Source organism: Mixophyes fleayi, chromosome 6 (assembly GCF_038048845.1).
Source record: "Mixophyes fleayi isolate aMixFle1 chromosome 6, aMixFle1.hap1, whole genome shotgun sequence".
NCBI classification, from domain to species: domain Eukaryota; kingdom Metazoa; phylum Chordata; class Amphibia; order Anura; family Limnodynastidae; genus Mixophyes; species Mixophyes fleayi.
This window is the reverse complement of record NC_134407.1, coordinates 91,719,800-91,740,488: the sequence shown is the minus strand read 5'-3', so window position 1 is coordinate 91,740,488 and position 20,689 is coordinate 91,719,800. Positions and strand designations below refer to the sequence as shown.

At 41.5% G+C, this 20,689-nt stretch overlaps 1 protein-coding gene and 1 long non-coding RNA gene across 2 annotated transcripts in view; one reads left to right on the top strand and one right to left on the bottom strand.

Moving 5' to 3' along the window:
- Positions 1-20,689, bottom strand: part of LOC142160338 (uncharacterized) — a 480,167-nt gene that overhangs the window by 260,028 nt on the left and 199,450 nt on the right. The window lies entirely within an intron of this gene.
- TBATA (thymus, brain and testes associated) overlaps positions 9,745-20,689 on the top strand; it is a 45,018-nt gene continuing 34,073 nt past the window's right edge. The window contains exon 1 of the mRNA XM_075215255.1: positions 9,745-9,812. The gene's annotated coding sequence lies outside the window, so the exon portion shown is untranslated. The remainder of the gene's footprint in view (positions 9,813-20,689) is intronic.

The window sequence follows — 20,689 nt, the reverse complement described above, 5'->3', positions numbered from 1 at the left end:
CTAAGGTCAATTTAATAGTAGCCAATTAACCTACAAGTATGTTTTTTAGTGTGGGAGGAAACTGGAGCACCTGGAGGAAACCCACGCAAACACAGGAAGGACATACAAACTCCACACATGGTCGGAAATCAAACTCATGACCCCAGTGCTGTGAGGCAGAAGTGCTAACCACTGTGCAATGCACACTGGAAATAACAGATATCAATATATTCAGTCAATATTTTTTTATTACTTCCACTTTTTTTTGTTTTTCTTTATGTCCCACACCTGACCATCGTCATATTGAAACAGAACTCCATAACCCCAACCAGGGCCCTCTTCCAGTGCTGGAAGTTGAATCAAAGGAGGGCTTTGATACTCTTAACAATTCTGCTGCCTTAGGCCTCTGCTTTTTACTAATCTTGGCCACAATGTACATTTGTTTTTTTTTTGCTTGACAAACTTTTTATATCCTGCCATGTCTGACCTAAATAAGAAGCAGGCAATAAGTGGCCTTTGTCAATGTGCTCTTATCAAACTATTTTAGCAGTGAATCATTACAGGCTCATGAATGGTTTCAGATGTAACTTATGTAACATAAATATATATTTTTTCAAAACCGAAAGTAATGTTATCTTTTTAAAAACGGAAAGTGTATAAATTCAGTGCAGCATCTCAGCACCTCAGAGAACTGAGCTTGTTTCTCAAATATCTGCAAATGCAGATCTTTTACTGTTTGTAAACACGCTATCATTTGACAACTACCATGTGGTCAAGCATCAGGTGGACCAGGCATTATTACAGGAGTGCAAAGAAACCAGTACATATAAATGAAGCCAAGTCTGGAAGTGTGAATTTCCGAGATCAATAAAAGTTACACACACAACATAAGCGCCTGGACTGTTCCACAATATATCCTATGTGCAAAAATGCTGTATACTTAGACATTGTAACAAGTTTAAGCTAAGATACGGTTCTATGGAAAGGGTACTTGTAATGCATGTTACTTTTATTTTTTTTCAAATCCCCACTTTATAGGCAGCATACAGTAAGGACGTGTTAATGCAAATGCAGCTGAGTCTGACCTGTACACAACTGCATATATACCTGCCAGGAACCGCATCTATTGCAGCTGTTGAAGGGCTGGTACAAGATCTCTAGCTGCATTGGGCCCACAAAACAAATGTATCTCCCCCTCCCCTGATCTGAATTGATGATCCTGTGGCGCATCTCATGTGCTCATTCAGAGCCAATAGCTGTAAGCTGGAATACTCCTACAGTTGGATGGTTTCTCTGGTGTACAGTGAGCATGTGTCATGAATCGGTGTCTTAGTCCTGCTTACACCACTCAACGGTATCATATCACCTTGCAGCTCCCTCCTGTCAGAATACAGCATTCATGAATTTTGTCTGCTGCATTGGAGGCTGCCATCTTGATTTAGACACTTTGCTACATCCTGCCTATTTTGAGCAGCTGACTTCATTCACCAATTGGCTCCCGATGCAGACTATAAAAGTCACCTCCTACACTCAGCTAGTTGCCAGTGTAACACTTTCCTAGTTCCAGCTTACCACTGTTGCTGTTTGCTGTTTCATTCTTCCTGCTGCTGTACAGACTCAGCCATTAACCCTTCATGTGGACTCAGCTTCGTTCTATCTACTGCTGTACAGGATCTAGTTTTCACCCCCCCAATGTGGATCCAGCTCTCTTCAGCCTATTCCTCTGATTCACCTACTGGCTATGTGGGGTAGTAGTCTTCCAACTTCTGGAGTCATCTCTGTGTCTCTGGGTACCGACTTCTAGTTCCAGACTTGATGCAGGTTCTAAAGTCTGAGTTGCCCCGTGCCAGTTCCAGGCATATCTACCCCTGATAATCTGCTGCTCAGTTCTAGTACAATAATCTTCAGAGTTTCTGGATCCTTGGATGTACTGAGTCTCTGGCCATGGGTTCAGTCCCTCTGTTCCTGTGTCCAGGTTCCAATCCACCAAATCCAGATTCCAGTTGCTTATTCCACTACGGAGTCCAGACCAGCATTCCTCCTGCTGTCATCTGGTAAACACGAATAGAGCACATCCACCATCTATGAGCAAGACCTTCTTCCAGCCTCCTAGTTTCCACTTCATCCCTGCCACTAGTCCCAAGGGTCCCGGGACAGATTATTATTATTTATTATTATTATTATTATTATTATTATTATTATTATTATTATTAGTCTTTATTAATAGGGCGCCACAAAATGTCAGCAGCACCATACAGAGAGAGACAGGCATAAGACAGGGTAGATAAAGTGCTTAACATTAAACAAATACTCCAAACATAACTTGCATGGTGACGTAGGAGCAGAAGAATAGGTAGAGAAACAAGATGGAAGAGGGCCCTGCTCATAAGAGCTTACATCCAAGAAGGAGGGTAAACAGACAGGAGGCACAAAGGGCGTTAGAAGAGGGGATCAAGTTCAAGAGAGGGGGATCCCAGAAACCCAGCATGCTCCTGCCAGTACAATAGGGTTTACATTCCTATTAATACTCATGAAATTTCTACTTGTCTAGAAGATTTCTGATAAAATTTAAACGGTTTCGATGACCACAAACAATTTTTTGGGTACAATCGACAGTAGACCCCCGATTAAATTTCTGGTCCAAAATTTGAGGCTTGCGTTCGCCAATCGAGGTTTGCATTAAAATTAATGTCTTTAATTTTTTTAAACACTATTTAAATAATATTTTTAATTAATAGAACGTGTTTTAACTTTTCAAAATCTCTAACACTATTGTATTAAAAATTTGACATTCAACATTCACTGTGCTTTCATCATTTAAAAAACTGCAAAACTTACCCAATTTATCATGAATTGGCTAGATCATGTGCGAACCATGTTCTTCAAAACAAATTTCTCGAATTTAGCTTGACTTTTTTGAAGCAATCTAACATTCAAGAAATGGTTCAAAAATCGATATTCGGATCTGAGCATCACTACTTAACTGCTTTTAAAATTAAGGAAACTTTACTTTTTAATATAGGTTATTAAAGAAAAAAACCTTTCAATTGATGATCATTTTTTCTTTAATATGAAAGAGTATTAATTAATATTGTTTTTTAGATGTGTTTTCTGCAAAACCATCAAGGACCTATAGCCCTTGCCTGATCCATCTTTCTTGCTAAACAGGCACCACCTGCAGATTTTAGAAATGTCTTCTATTATCTATTATGGAATGCAGAACAAAATCAGTCAATGGAAAACACACCTAGATGTAACAGTCATCTCACATGATTACTTATTTATCCAGTGGTTATCTAAACAATTCAGCAGTCTATGAAGCTAAGAGTCAGCATGTGGTATACCTCCTGCAGACAGATTGTTCTGTCTTCCAATGTTGGCCGATCAGTCTTGCAAATAAGAAGAACAAAACTCTGTAAATAATAAAACAGAAAAATGTACAAGACATTTCTCAAGCTGACATGTCCTTACAAAGCAGTAAAGCTGTATAAACATTAATGCCAGCAATTACTGATCAGGTTAGAGAAGATCATCCAACAGTTCATCCTATCTGTTATTTTTGCAGTTTGAAGAAAGTATTTCTTGTTTATAACAGTAAAGTATATTTTAATTATTGTTCTATTCCATTCACTACAAATGCATGAACCGCATATTCTTGAAGGTTTTGTTACATTTTTGACAATCCCCTTCATTATGACCTCCCCTCATGTAGCAAATAGGAAAGGGTGTCTCAACAAGGCCTCACCCCTTTGCATGAAGGTAGGAGGTTCCGGGAGCTGATTTGCCCTGTGAAATCGCAGCACAGGAGAGCTGAATCTGTCCAGTCCTCTTTAGTTGAAAAGCATAAGGAAGTTTTATTCAGCTGTGTTGAAGAAGACAGGACGGAATTGGTCCTCCTGCTTTGTGAGCTCACAACATAAGTCAGCATCCAGTTTTAGATCACTGGTGTGATCTAAATACACAAATACACAATCATACACAACTAATACACAAACTAATACACAACTAATACACAAACTATTCAAACATCACATATTCAGGGTCTCCACAAGCTGGGTAGAAGAGGCACTGATGTTGGACAGTAATAAATGGTCCCCAGCAATAACTTGCCCCTTGCTCAATTTTCTTGCAAATTGTTTTCAGAAATGTAATTATATGTGGTTTGAATTATCTACTCGTCATGATGGCCATTGCCTTGATCTTGTTTTCTCTAGACTATGCTCAGTTTCTGATTTCCTTAATACACCTTTTCTGCTCTTGAATCATTACCTTAGCAGCTACATGCTCAACCCCACTGCTCTAACCTCTCTGCTGTCAAACTCCACCAGGCCTCCTCATACCCGCAGAAATCTTAACTATATAAATCTTCAACAGTTTTGCACCTCTCTCCTACACCTTCTCTCACCAAACTCTACATTCTCCTCCCCTAAGATGACAGTATTTCATTTTAACCAAACCCTAGCAACATCCCATTATCAAGTGGCTCCAGCGACTCTTCATACTACATGTTAACTTCAATGTCAGCCGTTGCTTTCCCGCAAAGCAGAACGTCATTGGTGTAAATCTTCTACCTCTAATGATTTCTTCACATATATTTCTATCTACCACTCCTATTGAAAAGCTCTAGACACTGCAAAACAAACATACTTCCAATCTCTCATCTGTGCTCAGGCTTCTTACCCCAAATGTCTTTTTAACACATTTAAATCTCTTCTTAATCCTCCCACCCCAAACCCTCCATCTACTATCAGTGCCCAGGATCTTGCTTCCTACTTCAAGGAGAAGATTGATAAAATCAGACTAGAAATGGCATCCTCTTCCTCGACAAGCAATCAGCTCAATTCCATCCCTGCACCCTCTTCATTTGATCTCACAAATGAAGATGAATTATCTATTCTTTTTTCATGTTTCTACTCTCCTGTCCTTTTGATCCTATTCCCTCACAAATTGGTAGATCCTTGTCTCCTGTGCTCATTCCACTTCTAACTTAAATCTGTAATCTCTCGCTCTCTACTGGTGTTTTCCTGCCATCATACAAGCATGCAGTGATTACTCCTATTCTGAAAAAACAGAATTCTGACCCAAACTGACTCTCAAATTACCATCCCGTCTCTCAGCTCCCATACCCCTCCAAGCTTTTAGAGAGACTTGCCTACACTTGCCTCACACACTTCGTTTCCACAAACAACTTATTGGATTCTCTTCAGCCTAGTTTTCATTCTCAACACTCCACAGAGACTACATTGACTAAGGTTGTAAATGATTTCATCACTGCTAAAATTAAAGGCCATTACTCTCTTCTAATTCTCCTGGATTTCTTTGCTGCATTTGACACTGTTGACTACTCTCTTCTCATACAAACACTTCAATCCCCAGGTTTTTTAAGACACTATCCTATCCTGGCTCTCATCCTACCTTTCTAATAGCTCTTTCAGTGTTAATTACTCTGGATCCACCTCTGCTCTGCTTCCTTTATCAGTTGGAGTACCACAAGGCTCAGTACTAGGTCCTCTGCTATTCTCTATCTACACCACTTCTCTTGGAAAACTAATAAGCTCCTTTTGATTTCAGTATAATCTCTATCTACTCTCAGACCCCTTCTCCTGTATCTCCTTCCCCTGTTCTTTCTCCCCCTCCACTTTTCCTTCCTATCCTCTCATCTCTCATTATGCTTCTTCGCTCCTGTCCTATACCCATCCTCTCCCCCAGCCCCCTTCCCCGTCCCTACTCTATCCTCCCTCCCCTCACTGCAGAAACCCGGCCAATCTCATCCATATCTCCCTACTTCCCTCCCTTCTCTTCTCCTGCGCCCTCTGGAACTTCAGATCCATCCTTAACAAACTGCCTGCTATCCATAACCTCTTCATATCCAACTCCCTTAACTTCTTTGCTATCACCCAAACCTAGCTCTCTTCCACTGACACTGTTTCCCCTGCCTTTCCTTCACTCACTCACTCCACCAGACCAGATCACCGTCCCAGAGGTGGAGTGGGACTCCTCCTATCCCCTAACTGCACTTTTAGGGTCATTCACCCTATTCCTTCCCTATCGTTATCCTCCTTCAAAGTCCACTCTGTCCGTCTCTTCTCACCTATCCACCTCTGTGTCTCGGTCATCTACTCCCCCCCTGGCCCCACCTCCCTTTTTCTCGTCAACTTTGCATCCTGGCTTCCCCACTAACCTTTTCTCTTACCTCCCCTCCATCATACTTGGAGACTTTAACATTCCTATTGATAACATCTCTGACCATGCCTCCACCAAACTTCTCACCCTTTCTTCTTCCCTTGGCCTCACTCAGTGAACCTCTTCCCCCACCCACTCCCTTGGTCATTCCCTTGACCTCGTCTTCTCTCGTTTTTGCTTTCTCTCTGACTTCTCCAACTCCCCCTTCCCACTCTCTGACCACAACCTCTTCTCCTTTACACTGTCCTCGTCCCCTGCCCCCCCCACCCTCCTGCATTACACTACTCTTACTAGGCACAATCTTGATGCTCTTGACCCTACTTATTTTTCTTTTTCTCTTGAAACTCTCCTCTCCCCTTTTCCCACCCTGGTTTTCCCCGACCAGACGACCTCTCTTTATAACCGCTTCCTCACCACTGCCCTGGATGCTGTCACCCCACCTCTCCCATTCACTCCCATTGCCACTTAATTCCCTAACCCTCGCACTCCACAACCACATGCTGCCTTCAGAAATGTACTCGTACTGCTGAAGACCTATGGAGGAAATCCCCCTTACCTGTCTGACTTCCCTCATTTAAAATTTATCCTCTATTCCTATTGCTCCGCCCTCTCTCCTGCTAAACATTCCTTCATCATCATCACCATTTATTTATATAGCGCCACTGTTTCCGCAGCGCTGTACAGAGAACTCATTCACATCAGTCCCTGCCCTAGGCTATTCTCATGCTTTCTCAAAATGAACTGAACAGAACTCATTTCCTCCATCTAGATCATCATCCCCCTTGATCTCTCTATCTCTGTCAACAGCAACAGCTTCCAAGTACGTAACATCGTCTGCATCCAGCCCTTCCTATCTCAGGATGCCACCAAAACCATCATCTATGTACTCATCATCTCACTACTTGATTACTGTAACTTTCTCCTCACCGACCTTCCCTGCTCTCACCTCATCCCCCTCATTCTATGCTCAATGTGGCCGCAAGACTCATCTTCCTATCACGTCGTTCTTCTTCTGCCTCCCCTCGCTGACCGGCCCTACACTGGCTCCCCTTCCCCTACAGAATACTTTTCAAGCTCCTCACCATCACTTATAAGGCCCTCTCCCACACAACTGCCTCTTATCTCTCCAACCTTCTCTCTATCCACACTCCTTCCTTACTTCTGCGCTTGGCCAATGACAACTGCCTCTCCTCCACCTTGACCACCTCTTCCCATTCCCGAATCTAAGATTTCTCCCAAGCTGCCCTGTTCCACTGGAATGACCTCTCACGCGTCATCCAACTGTCCCCTAATATGTGCTCCTTCAAATGGGCAATTAAAACTCTGTGTTGTCCCGTGTTACTGGCTGTCTTTCTGCCATTTCATCTTGGATGTCCTCTCGCCAACTCAAACTCAATCTTTCTAAAACAGAGTTAATAATATTCTCACACACCAAGAGAAGCATACCTGATGTCTCTATTTCTGTTGACAACGTGACCCATCCCTCAAGCTTGCTGCCTAGGTATGATCCTTGACTCAGATTTATCCTTTGTTCCCCACATCGACTTTATATCTAAATCATGTTACATACATCTAAAAGACATTTCCAGGATACGCATATATCTTACACAAGACACTGCAAAAAACTTAATTCATGCACTCATCATCTCCTGCATTGACTATTGCAATTCCCTTCTTATTGATCCTTTAAACAGACTCGCACCCCATCGATTTATTTTGCATGCAGCGGCCAGACTGATTTTCCTTGCAAATCATTATTCCTCTGCTAAATCACTCTGCCTGTGTCTCAACACTGGTTGCCTGTTTTTTACCGAATCCAATATAAAATACTTTTACTAACCTACAAGGCCATCAAAGCTGCACCAACACACATCTCCTCACTTGTCTCAAAATATCTCCCAACTTGAGAACTCCGTTCTGCACAAAATCTGCGTCTCTCATCCTCTCTCATTACATCCTCCCATTCCCAGTTACAGGACTTTTTTTGAGCTGCACCTACCATATGGAATTCCGTCCCTCGCACAATAAGGCTTTCTTCTGGTCTACAAACCTTCAAGCATTCTCTGAAAACTTATAGTTTTCTGAAAGCTTATAGTATTCCTCAACCACCTTCCTAACCTCACTGGATTACCCTATTACCACACACAATTCACACAAGACAAAAACCCTCTGACGAACATTGCTGTGTGAGTGGATAGTATAGCATACTAATCCCTTTTGTTTGTTTGTTTTTTGCTTTTTTATCTTTAATCTGGCTGGACCGAAACGTAATATGTAGACTTAACCTGATGTATCAAACTCCCATTGTTCCATAGATTGTAATCTTGCAAGCAGTTACCTCTCACATCTTTGTCTTTTTTACCCAGTTTGTTTTTTACTGTGTTGTCTCCAATTGTAAAGTGCTATGGAATTCGTTGGCTCTATATAAATAAATGATGCTGATGATATGCTTGATGCTAACAAAATGAATCCAGTAAAAGGTTAATATATATTATGCAGAAATTAAATTGAAAAGTAAGATGTTTAGATATGAAGAGAACAAACGGCAGAGTGCCTAGTGCCCAGTTCTTTGCAATACTAGTACAATTGCACCAACATAATCACAGACCTTCCCACAGTATTACAGGGGGTGCCTTGTACTTGCTGTACAATTTTTTTTTTTGGGTTTACAAAAAATGCCTCTCCCTGGCAAGCCATGTGTTATGGAAGAGAATAGCTTGAACCAGGTTTTCAGGAGGTGGAAAGCACACAGACAGGTAAGTATGCACATTGTGATATCTGCATCTACACATATTGCACATAAGGAAAAGAAACTTTGGGTTGTCAAGTCTTTAAACATATGCTGCATGAAAAGTATATAATATGAAATATTGTAAAGAAACTGGGCCCCTTTTCATTTATAATGGGTACATACGATTCTATTGCATAAAACCACAATTAGATTTACATTTTTGCCCTAGGTCAATTGTCTGTGATACCCCCCCATACTCCATGTTCCCACTAATCATCATCTTGGCATTCCTACTGCGTCTTTATAAATTAAATTGCAATAATTCAACCATGGTGGAGCTTGTGTTCAGTTCTTCGAACTGCACATGCGCACAAACATCTCCGCTCTGTTCTTCGAACTGCACATGCGCAATTGATGTATGAAGAGGAGTGAAGAAGACCTGGAGGAGATCTGGAGACAGCGCATCCCGAAAAGGCGGGGTAACTATGGTTTTTTTTTTATCACAGAAACGGCAGTTTATCGGAACTGCTGTTTCTGTGTTCCGTTTTTCATAAATTTAAGTAATAGTTCAATCCTTATCAATGCGATAAAGATTGAAAACTATTTTTCACTTTTTGAGAAGATTGATAAATGTGCCCCTTTGTCTGTAACCAAGGCAAATGTGAGGTGATATGATTTTCAATAAAAGTTATTAAACATAGAGGAGAGGAAGAAGGAAATGTGCCTATGTGACACTACAAGTCCATTGGCACTGAGTGTGGAGGAGGGGGATGTCCAGTTGTTGTCAAGAAAATTGTAACCTAGCAACACAGTTCCAATAAGACAGAGACATGAATGCAAACACAACTCTGTAGAGGTGACTGTTCAACTCCTGCTTCAGAGAGAAAGCATCCACATGGCACTGTGAGCAGAGATCAAGGTAAGGCAGCTCTCCTATGTTATCTGCAACGATCTTAAGTGCATAATATAGCTGTATTGTGCAGCCTGACATTTACAGGTAATTAGGCATTTAATCCCTCATGAAAGCTAATCCGAGGTCATTTAAAGGTGATAAAAGAAATTGTAATAAAACTATTTTGTCATTTTATATAGTCTCATTTGTTGCAAAATGGCAAATGCTCTTTTAGATTGCAGACATCACTAACCATTCCATGTTAATAATCTAAAATACATATTGCTTAATATTTTTTGTGCACAAAGACAGATCTTCTCTAGACAATTACTGGGAATGTATTAATAGCTTGACTAACAAAGGCATCGCTAGCACAACTATCTTGATTTCCTTAATGCAAAATAGAAAGATTTTAAGATCATTTATTAATTTGAAAAACAAACATTACAGGAAGGTAAAAGTGACCAGTGAAATCAAACAATTTAAAACACATTTCCCCCACTGTTTAGAGATGTAAAATGGATATTTTAGCTTTTAAGATAAAATCAGTGCTATTTAATATGTACTGTATCATGCTATGATACAGAATAAGCACTTACAATAGAACAATAGTATAATATGTAACTGAGCAGTGTATTTGTTCCAGAAACAAAGTAACAATACTGCTCACTTCAGACAGCCTCTGTCCCTTTCCTATATATTTTAATTGTCATGTTACCATTATGTTTGTGTTCACAACTTGTAATGTATTTGTTTTCTTGACATCTTTATTTTCTCAAATCAACAGTGGAAAACCCAGCACAAATAAAAGTTACAGTTGGCAAACAGAATTTCCCGTATAAGCTTTTAACACATTACAGGAATGAATGTGTGTGTATACAGTGACAGATAAGGTACAGCACACACTTAGAATAACTAGCCATTTTATTAGACCCGGCTTTGGCAAAAAAAAAAAAATTGGCTTGTTCTTTATATGTTGGCTGTAGAGAATTTTTTTTTTTACTCTATTTACAAGTATGATGTCATATAGAGCTCAGTGCATAAAGTAATCTGTTCAAAGGGTAAGATAGGGTTACTTTTCAGAAGAAGTTGTGTGTGACTGGCAAGTTAACTACTTCTGCATAATGTGCTTGCACCTGTTGAGTGAATAAGAAGCTTATGTATAATTTATGGCATAACAGTAGTTGCACAGTTTGGGACAAATCCATTCACACACGGATTTGTAACTGAAAGACTCATAGAATACACCCCTATAACTGGTTGTCAAGAAGGTAAGGTAGTCCTGATTCTGCAGTCTGAATGGTCAGAACTCCTGCAACAACCACCTCCAGTATTTAGCAACAACAAAGGTTGCTGAACATTGCAGTTCTCCGCTACAAGCAGCCAGCAATGACACCTCTCTGGAAATGCTACCAGATTTACTTTTTGGTATTTGTTGCAATGTTCTATGAAAATATGCATCTGCATGTCTTCCAAGGTGAACATATTTACAGTAAAAATTACTTCTTTTAATAATGTGTCCTTATGAGGAAATCAGAAAGTAAAAATAAATAGTATACTGTGAAACTAATGTTTTGTACTACAAACTAGTTGTATTGAGTCTCAGGACCCCTAACAGTGCATGTTTTCCATATCGCCACGCTTTAGGTGTACTCATTGCTAACTGACACATTGTAACAGATCCACAGGTGGTACTAATTATTTACCTTGTCACCTGGAAAACCTGCGCTGTTAGGAGTCCTGAGGACTGGGTTTGAAAAACACTGGTATTGAGTGATGTAACAATAGGAGCATTAGCTGTACCAAATGCTATTGGGCCCAGGAGCCCTTCTGTGACTCCTATATGTTATATAAGCTTGGGGCAAGCAACAAATAGCGGAAACAGGCATTGGAGGAGGAGGGGTGTAAGGGTCATCAACATTTATTTATATAGCTCCAGCAAATTCCATAGTGTTTTGCAATTGGAAACAAACATTCAAGCTTCTCTTCAAATGACAGCACATTTTGTTTATCTACACCATTATCTGTTTGTTTATATTTTATAAAATACTTGTATTGCACAAATATCAACCATTGTGCCTACATATATTTTTCGATGTATTTATTTAATTTAGACACTCTATTAGGCAGAATTATAATTTTTGACATTTGAATCATACCATTTCCAGTTCTCGTTTCTGTTTTCTGTACAGGGTGTGTATGGCAGATTATTAAATCCTTGCTCAGATTTTCTCATCTCAGCAACCATCCCTGTTCAAAACTCCTCAACCCATTTGCAGTTGCTCAAACAGTCAGATTTATTGTGTAGGGCATTGATGATATGACACATCAACATTTTATTTTTATTTATTAACATTTTTTTTATATAGCACTTACATTTTATGCAGCACTTAACAGAGAAGTTATTCACATAATTCCCTGCCCCAGTGAATATTACAATATATGTTTCCTACCACACGGACGCACCCAAAAGTGTTTAATTTTTAATAAACCAATTAACCTACCAGTATGTTTTTGGAGTGTTGGAGAAAAAAGGAGCACCTGTAGGAAACCCACGGGGAGAACATACAAACTTCACACAGATAGGGCCCTGGTAAACAGAATGTACGTGTATTGCAAAAACAATTTCTAAATGAGAAGGGTTTGAAGTATTTCAGACATTCTGACCTACTTTAGTAGTTGGCAGGAGTAAGTTCAAGCATATAGGGTAGTTTGAAGTTAGCATATTGTTTGTGGTGATTTTATTAATAGTTGTTTTTGCTAACCGTTAAGTGAGAAAGCTATCTGGTGAATGTCGATTAGGGATTTCCTCGTTAGTATAATGGAGTTTGAGAATTCTACATCTCCACTTTACCCTATCTCAACGATGTTTACATCAAATCAATACCTAGTCAAGATTAAAACTAGATGCCCGATAATAATACAGTTAAAATCAATTGGACAATTGTTAGACATCCACAAAAGGAAAGGACCACTATCATTATGCTTATGCAGTTGTGTCTAGACTTCAGTAACAGGCTTGGTCCATAAGGGACTGACACAAGTGCTGAAAGGCTGGATATTGTCCACTTTGTTCAAACACATCTGTAGACAAATTAAGTGATTTGGACGTTCAGCGCTCCGACCTAGCAAAGTGATCAGCTCTTATGTGGCCAGAATGTATGTGTTGGGTGTTAGCCTGAGTCTTTGGAAAAAACTTACCTAATGACTCATCTGAGTCCAAACACCTTAATAGGAAGAGAACTTGCATATTTCTTTGGCACCAAATTATCATTTTAGGTGAAAATTTGTTGTCATTCAGCATATTATAGATATACTATCACTTCTCTAATGTTTATTAATATCTGTTTTTATCTACTTGCCTTAGAACACATTGTAAAGTCTGCACTTTGGCAAAAATTATATTGGAGAAATAAGTGAAAGCAGAATATTGTGTCAAGAGGAAAAAACGATTTTCTTTTAATGGTAGTCAGGAGTATCCAGGGCCCTGTGAACATTGTTAGTCACTGACCCAGTCACTGAGTGTTTTGCTTTCCAGGCAAAGTTCTATGGCAACGTTGCCTGTTTTTAAAGTGCTAATTTAAAATGTATTGTTCAGCATTTTACAGGAGGCTGTATTAGCCACATTCAGCTACGCTGCATAGCAACACATAACACTGGTAAATGTAATTGTTATATATGTATGTGTCTCTAGACATATACACTGAAATGTAACTAGGCATTTTAGTACTCTGGGCGAGAAACAACGCTGACCCACACACACACACACACAATGGTGGTTGGGGCAATAAAAGGCATCTTTGGCCATGGCACTGCCATAGTTACGGCTCTATTGGTATATCAGTTGTCTAAGGAATCAGGGTAAGTATTGCTGTCAGTACTACTCAACCTCACTCACCCCTCTTATCACTACTTTATTCCTCACTCACTGAAATAGCCCTTGTTCACCACCACTCCCTATTACCACACCTTACCCACTAATATGCTTCCAACTACTCCTTGGCTCCATTCCTTACCCACTTATATACCCCTAACTCCCCACCACTCCATATCACCATACCTCACCCAATAAAATAACCCTCAGTCATCACCACCACTCCTTAGCACCATACCTCACCCACTAGTATACCCCTCACTCAACACCACTCCATATCACCATACCTCACCCAATAAAATAACCCTCAGTCACCACCACTCCTTAGTACCATACCTCACCCACTAAAATACCCCTCACTCACCACCACTTCTTTGCACCATACCCCACCCACTACCACTCCATGACACCATATATCACCCACTGACATGTCCTCACTGTTACTGTGCAAGTGGGGGTGGAGAGCGGACTGCAGACCAACCACCAGCTGTATCAGACACTACTACACCAGTACAATATGGTGGCTGGTCCGGACAAGACCAGCATTTATAAATCTCCATAGCAAGCGCCGGCCTCCATTAACCAGGACCAGCATCTTTCAAAGAAAATTAATCCCACACTGCAGCTATCATGCTATCCCAACCTTGCACCCTGTGTGGTGGCACATATCGCATTGCGCTTGATAGGATAGTACAACAGTGTACATAATACGTAATAGTACAGTGCCTTGTATTATAAATGACCTACGGTACACTATGTTTAACCATTCTAGTTATATCTAGTTATATCTATGTGGGCACAGCACATGTGACAATAGTCTTCTTGTTTCCTGGCTAGCATACAAACAAATAATAATGGTAACAACAATTAATAATGAGTGCATACTTAGACAAGTCTCCTGTATGAGTAGAAGAATACACGTTGTCATACGCTATTGATTAGGTTGCAAATGGATTATATACAGTAGGCACAAATATATGAATAATTTATGCACATAGATATAGGCAGCACTCTAAAGACCCATCAAACAATTGTAATAATTAAAAACAATTCATCCAATACAGAGGGCAGAACCAGAAGCTGCAAATATATATCAAATAAATATATTTTTTTCAATATGAACATATAAAAATAACTAAATAAAAAACAAAAACACAAGATGATCACTTATTCAAAAATTAACATAATACAAAAAAAACATGAATTTGGAGCTCCAACTATACCCCCCCACATAAAATATACATGAACAGAATGCTTATGCATACATACATACATACATACATCTATACTCTTGATATAAAGACTTCAATTGATTCAATAGTTTGGAGTATTATTATACATTAAGTTCAGTTATAGAACTTACTGTGCCCACGTTTTCTGCTCCCCATAGATCTGTTACTCCTGGTAGCTGCACACTCTCAGTGCACAGTGTACACCTCCTTGCCAGTAACGCGGATTCTGCTGCATAGCTGTCTTTCAGCCTATAGTAAGTGATGATTGTTTTACTTCCTGTATTGCGTTCCGGAGCCAGGCGCTGCTTCTATCTGTGCAACAGGCAGGGCTGCCATCAGAAATCGTGGGGCCCAGTACAAATGAAACAGGCAGGGCCCCCCCGATGAACGCCCCCACAAGAAATACAGCTTAACCCAGTGGTTCCCAAACTTTCTCAGCTCGAGGCACCCTTAGGGTCACCATAATTTTTCCAAGGCACCCCATAGCAAAAATAATTACCGGGTAGTCCCGGTTTTTAAGTAGTTGGGTCAAAATGACGTAAGATGTATTTAGACCCCTTCACCATCACATTGTGCCCCTTTATCATATCACTCTGTGTCCCACTCTTCGCCATCTCACACCCTGTGTCCCCCTCTTCGCCACCTCACTCTGACCCCCCTTCAGCGTCTCACTCGGTCCCCCTCCTTCAGCGTCTCTCTCTATCCCCCTCCTTTAGTGTCTCTCTGCCCTCCTCCTTCAGCATCTCTCTTTCCCCCTTCTTCAGTGTCTCTGTCCCCCTCCTTCAGCGTCTCTCTCTGCCCTCCACCTTCAGTGTCTCTCTGTCCCCCTCCTTCAGTGTCTCTCTGCCCTCCTCCTTCAGTGTCTCTCTCTGTCCCCCTCCTTCAGTGTCTCTCTCTGTCCCCCTCCTTCAGTGTCTCTCTATCCCCCTCCTTCAGCGTCTCTGTCCCCCTCCTTCAGCATGTCTCTCTGTCCCCCTCCTTCAGCCTGTCTCTCTGTCCCCCTCCTTCAGCCTGTCTCTCTGTCCCCTTCAGTGTCTCTCTGTCCCCTTCAGTGTCTCTCTGTCCCCTTCAGCGCCTCTCTGTCCCCTTCAGCCTGTGTCCCCCTTCAGCCTCTCTCTGTCCCCCTTCAGCCTCTCTGTGTCTCCCTTCAGCGTCTCTCTGTCCCCCTTCAGCCTCTCTCTGTCCCCTTCAGCGTCTCTCTGCCCCCTTCAGCGTCTCTCTGCCCCCTTCAGCGTCTCTCTGCCCCCTTCAGCGTCTCTCTGCCCCTTCAGCGTCTCTCTGCCCCCTTCAGCGTCTCTCTGCCCCCTTCAGCGTCTCTCTGCCCCCTTCAGCGTCTCTCTGTCCACTTCAGCGTCTCTCTGCCCCCTTCAGCGTCTCTCTGCCCCCTTCAGCGTCTCTCTGCCCCCTTCAGCGTCTCTCTGTCCCCTTCAGCGTCTCTGTCCCCTTCAGCGTCTATCTGTCCCCTTCAGCGTCTATCTGTCCCCTTCAGCGTGTCTCTCAGTGCCCCCCTTCACTTACCTTCTTCCCTGACGTCTTCTCTGCTGCTGCTCACTGAGACTGCCGGTCATGATGAGGTCACGCCCCCGGCAGTCAGTGAGGAGGAGGATCCGGCGCTGGATGATGGGTAAGTTGTTTTTTTTTTTTTGTTTGTGTTTTCTATTTTCTTTTTTTTTTCTAGGTGATCGCGGCACCCCTGTGACAGGGAGCCGCGGCGCACAGTTTGGGAACCGCCGGCTTAACCCACTATCATACTTGGAAGCCTAATCTCCTACAAAATTCAGAGTAAAAAAAAAATATCTTTAAAATATACTTACCCAGATGTTGCAGCTGCTGCTCCTTGCTCCTTATTCTTACAGCGGCGGCGGGAACATCAGTGTGACATCAGGTCACACCACACCATCACTCAGGGGTGGATTGGGAACTTAGAGTGGCCCTGGAAAAAATTCTGGAAGTGGCCTCACGTGGGCGGGACCAAACAGTGGGCTGGTCCAACACAAAAGTAGGCGAGATTAACTCGATTATCCATAATCACATCAGTTATCAGTGGCAGGTGAGGGAAACGGAACATGCAGTGGTAGGCGGAGTCACAGTAAGCAGACACAAAGAAAGGTTATAAAGTATTGTGCTACACCCCAAGTATTTATTAATGTAGAACTGAAAACTGCCATGTAAGAGGAGTGTGACTATATTGTGTAAACAAAAAGCCATTTGCCACACCGCACAGACAGGCCATGTCAGCCTCCTATCTATAAGAAAGTCATTCATTCAGAGGTCTCTCTCCCCCTCCTATACCATCAAGCATTGAATTCTGACTAAATTGCTCCTTACATGTGCGAGTATGTGGTAGATAAATTATATTATAATCTACACAGCGACTGATATGCATGAATAAAATGCTGGTGTTCCATACAGATGTACAACATATTCATAATATTTAAACCATATATTGTAAGCTTGCGAGCAGGTCCTTCCATATATTGTAAGCTGGCAAACAGGGCCTTCCATATATTGTAAACTTGCAAGCAGGGCCTTCTCACCTCTTTGTTTTACCCAGTTTGTTTATTACTGTGTTTGCCCCCAATTGTAAAGCGCTATGGAATATGTTGGCGCTATATAAATAAATACATGATGATGATGATAAAGAGTTAAAATAATAAGTAAATGCTCTGCAGAAAGGAACTGTGAGTTTCCAAATTTGCAGGATAATCCATTCAATACCTAATGAATTTACTTACAGTACCTGCTTAAAAGTGACCAGGAAGAGAAATAAAAGAAAGATGCCAGTGCTGGAATATTGCAAGGACAGCTGCACTGTCAGATGTGAGAGTACCACTGTTCTGCAGTAGAATCAGATCATAAACATGTAACATGGTCTCATAACAAGAATAAAATCCATAAATACTACTAAGACATAGAAAGATGACGCAGTAGGCTGGCAAGCAGATTTACTCCACAAAGAAATTCTGTTGCCAATGATGATCTGAGATTAGCTCAGTACTTTCTCAGAGTGTTCAGTTCATGTCACTTACCCATAGGAGTGCGCAGAACACTTCATTAGGGTGTGCACCCAGGGACACCGAGGGATACTCTGTGCCGCAGCTCGCTGCCGGAAGGGAGAGTACAGCAACGTCTAGGGGGAGGGTGCCTAATAGTGCCCCCAGTTCATATAACGCCAAACAATAGTGCCTCCAGTTCATATAACACCAAACAACAGTCCCTTCAGTTCATATAACACCAAACAATAGTGCCTTCAGTTCATATAACACCAAACAATACTGCCTCCAAATCAATCACATTACGCCAAACAAGTGCCCCCGGAACACATTATGCCAAACAATACTGCCTCTAGATGATAATATGCCACACAGTAGTGTCCCCAGATAATATTATGCCAAGTAGTGCACCCCAGGTGATAATATGCAATACAGTAGTGTCCCCAGATAATATTATGACACACAGTAGTGCCCACAAATAATATGCCACACAGTAGTGCCCCCAGATAATAATATGCCACACAGTAGTGCCCCCAGATAATATTATACCAAGTAGTGCCCCCAGATTATAAAATGTCACACAGTAGTGCCCCCAGATGATAATATGCCACACAGTAGCGCCTCAGATGATAATATGCCACACAGTAGTGCCCCCAGATATTATGCCACACAGTAGTGCCCCAATTCAAATTGTGACACACACTACAAACACTAAAAACTGCTCTGTAGTCCTATATGTGAGTCAAGTCACCTCTCACACTGATGTTGTCCGTTCCTCATTGGGTAATAGAAGAGCTGTGAGTAGCCTATCTGAGCTCCAGGATGTTGAGCTACATGGGATTTCTCTCCCTCCTGCTTTTGCTGACCCTGCGGCCCACCCTCAGTGAAAAGCAGCCTGGTGATTTACTTCCAGGACTGTTTCACTGTTGGCCATCGGGTCGTCCCCTTGTGGTTGGAGTAAAAACAAAACTCATAAAAATAAAAAACCACATGATCGCAGGGGAATGATTGCTCAACCCCTGCGATCGCATTCTGCTGCCTGGTTGTCACGGTGACAGCCAGGCTGAAGACAGCGGGGGAGATGTCGGGGACTGAAGGAAAGGACAGCGGGCCCCCTGGTAAGTGTGTGCCACCGGGCCCCCTGGTTAGCCCAGGCCCGGTACAAGAGTACCCCCTGTACCCCCCTTATGGCGGCACTGGCAAAAGGTGCACTGCTGCATGTGGCACCGCCTGGGTACCTGGGAGGTTGGGTCTGGGCAATTGGTGTGGTGCCCCCTCAGCATTGCGCCCTCATTACGGCTCTGCATATACATTACAAAGAAAGGATCTTGCAATGAGGCAGTGCTCTACTCTCATGCCATTAAATGATATCATCCTTTTAACCATTCAGAACCATCATTATTCTAATGCTCAAATACTGTATAAGGACCTGGGTTAGATATTAAAAAAAACATATGCAAGCTTGTACAATTAATAACAGTTGTCATGACACATACTAGTTAATAGGCATATACAATTAATAGGCCCTTAAATAGTATGTAATAATGACTGCCTTTTCCCTATGTTTAGAATACTATACTTTGTAAATCTAAATTCACATCCAGCTCTATTGGTGTACAGTCTGCCCTCCATTGAGTTCTATTGATGAGTACAAAGACATATGTGAAAAAGTTTATAGGCACTTAAAAGGTACAAATGACTGCATTTTCCCTATGTTTAGATTAATGGTTGAGCCACAGAACAAGGGCCAAGTCAAGGATCTGGCTGCTTCGCTTCAATCTCAAAGTAGAGGCAGGCAAAGATCAATATAAGAGAGGTAGAAGTGCTGTTACAGTTGGTGGCGGAGAGGCTGCACACTACCAATTGGCAGATCTTCACCCCAGCAAAATTGAGGATATGGGAAGAAATCACATTGCAGGTCAATGCCGTGGCTCCAATTAGAAGAACAGTGACTGAAGTTTAAGAACAGTATTTTTTTTTTAGTTCAGAATTATTATACTGTATTGTGCTTTGCATACCTAGTACAGTTCTTTGTATATTTGACAAACCTTCAAAGCATTGTCCAAGGTATGGTAGACCAACATCTTTAATAACTTTAAAAACCTGTACCTTATCATTCCTACTTTGCCACCTTTTCTTAAGTCTTCAAACTAAGTATTACAGTTGGGTAGCTTTCTGTTATTAGTATGTGACCTTTAGACTCAATACATTTCTCTTTATATGTATGTCTTGCAAGTTTCTTATCTTTGAACACTTCACACAGGTGGCAGAACTTTAAGCGTTGCCTCACAGTCAAACTTTGTGACCACCGCAGGCATGGCAGGCAAACAGAAGGTGGTCCCCCAGCTCTTTTGGACCTCAGTCCCCTGAAGAATACAACATTGGCTTGCATAGATGATCAGTTGGTACAACAAACATCAATAGCTGTTTTCCAGCAAAAATATACAAATCAAATCTTAGCACTTGACAATTTAAATAATAAATAAAACTCCTAAATCATTTGCACTTATACTGCAACCTAGCCAGCCTATTGTATAATCTGGGCATGGTCTTTACGATTACTGAGTATTTCATCATCATTTATTTATATAGCGCCACTAATTCCGCAGCGCTGTAGAGAGAACTCATCCACATCAGCCCCTGCCCCATTCGGGCTTACAGTCTAAATTCCCTAACACACACACACACACGGGTCATTTTTTTTTTATTTTTTTTTTTGGCAGCCAATTAACCTACTAGTATGTTTTTGGAGTGTGGAAGGTAACCTGAGTACCTGGAGGAAACCCACGCAAACACGGGGAGAAC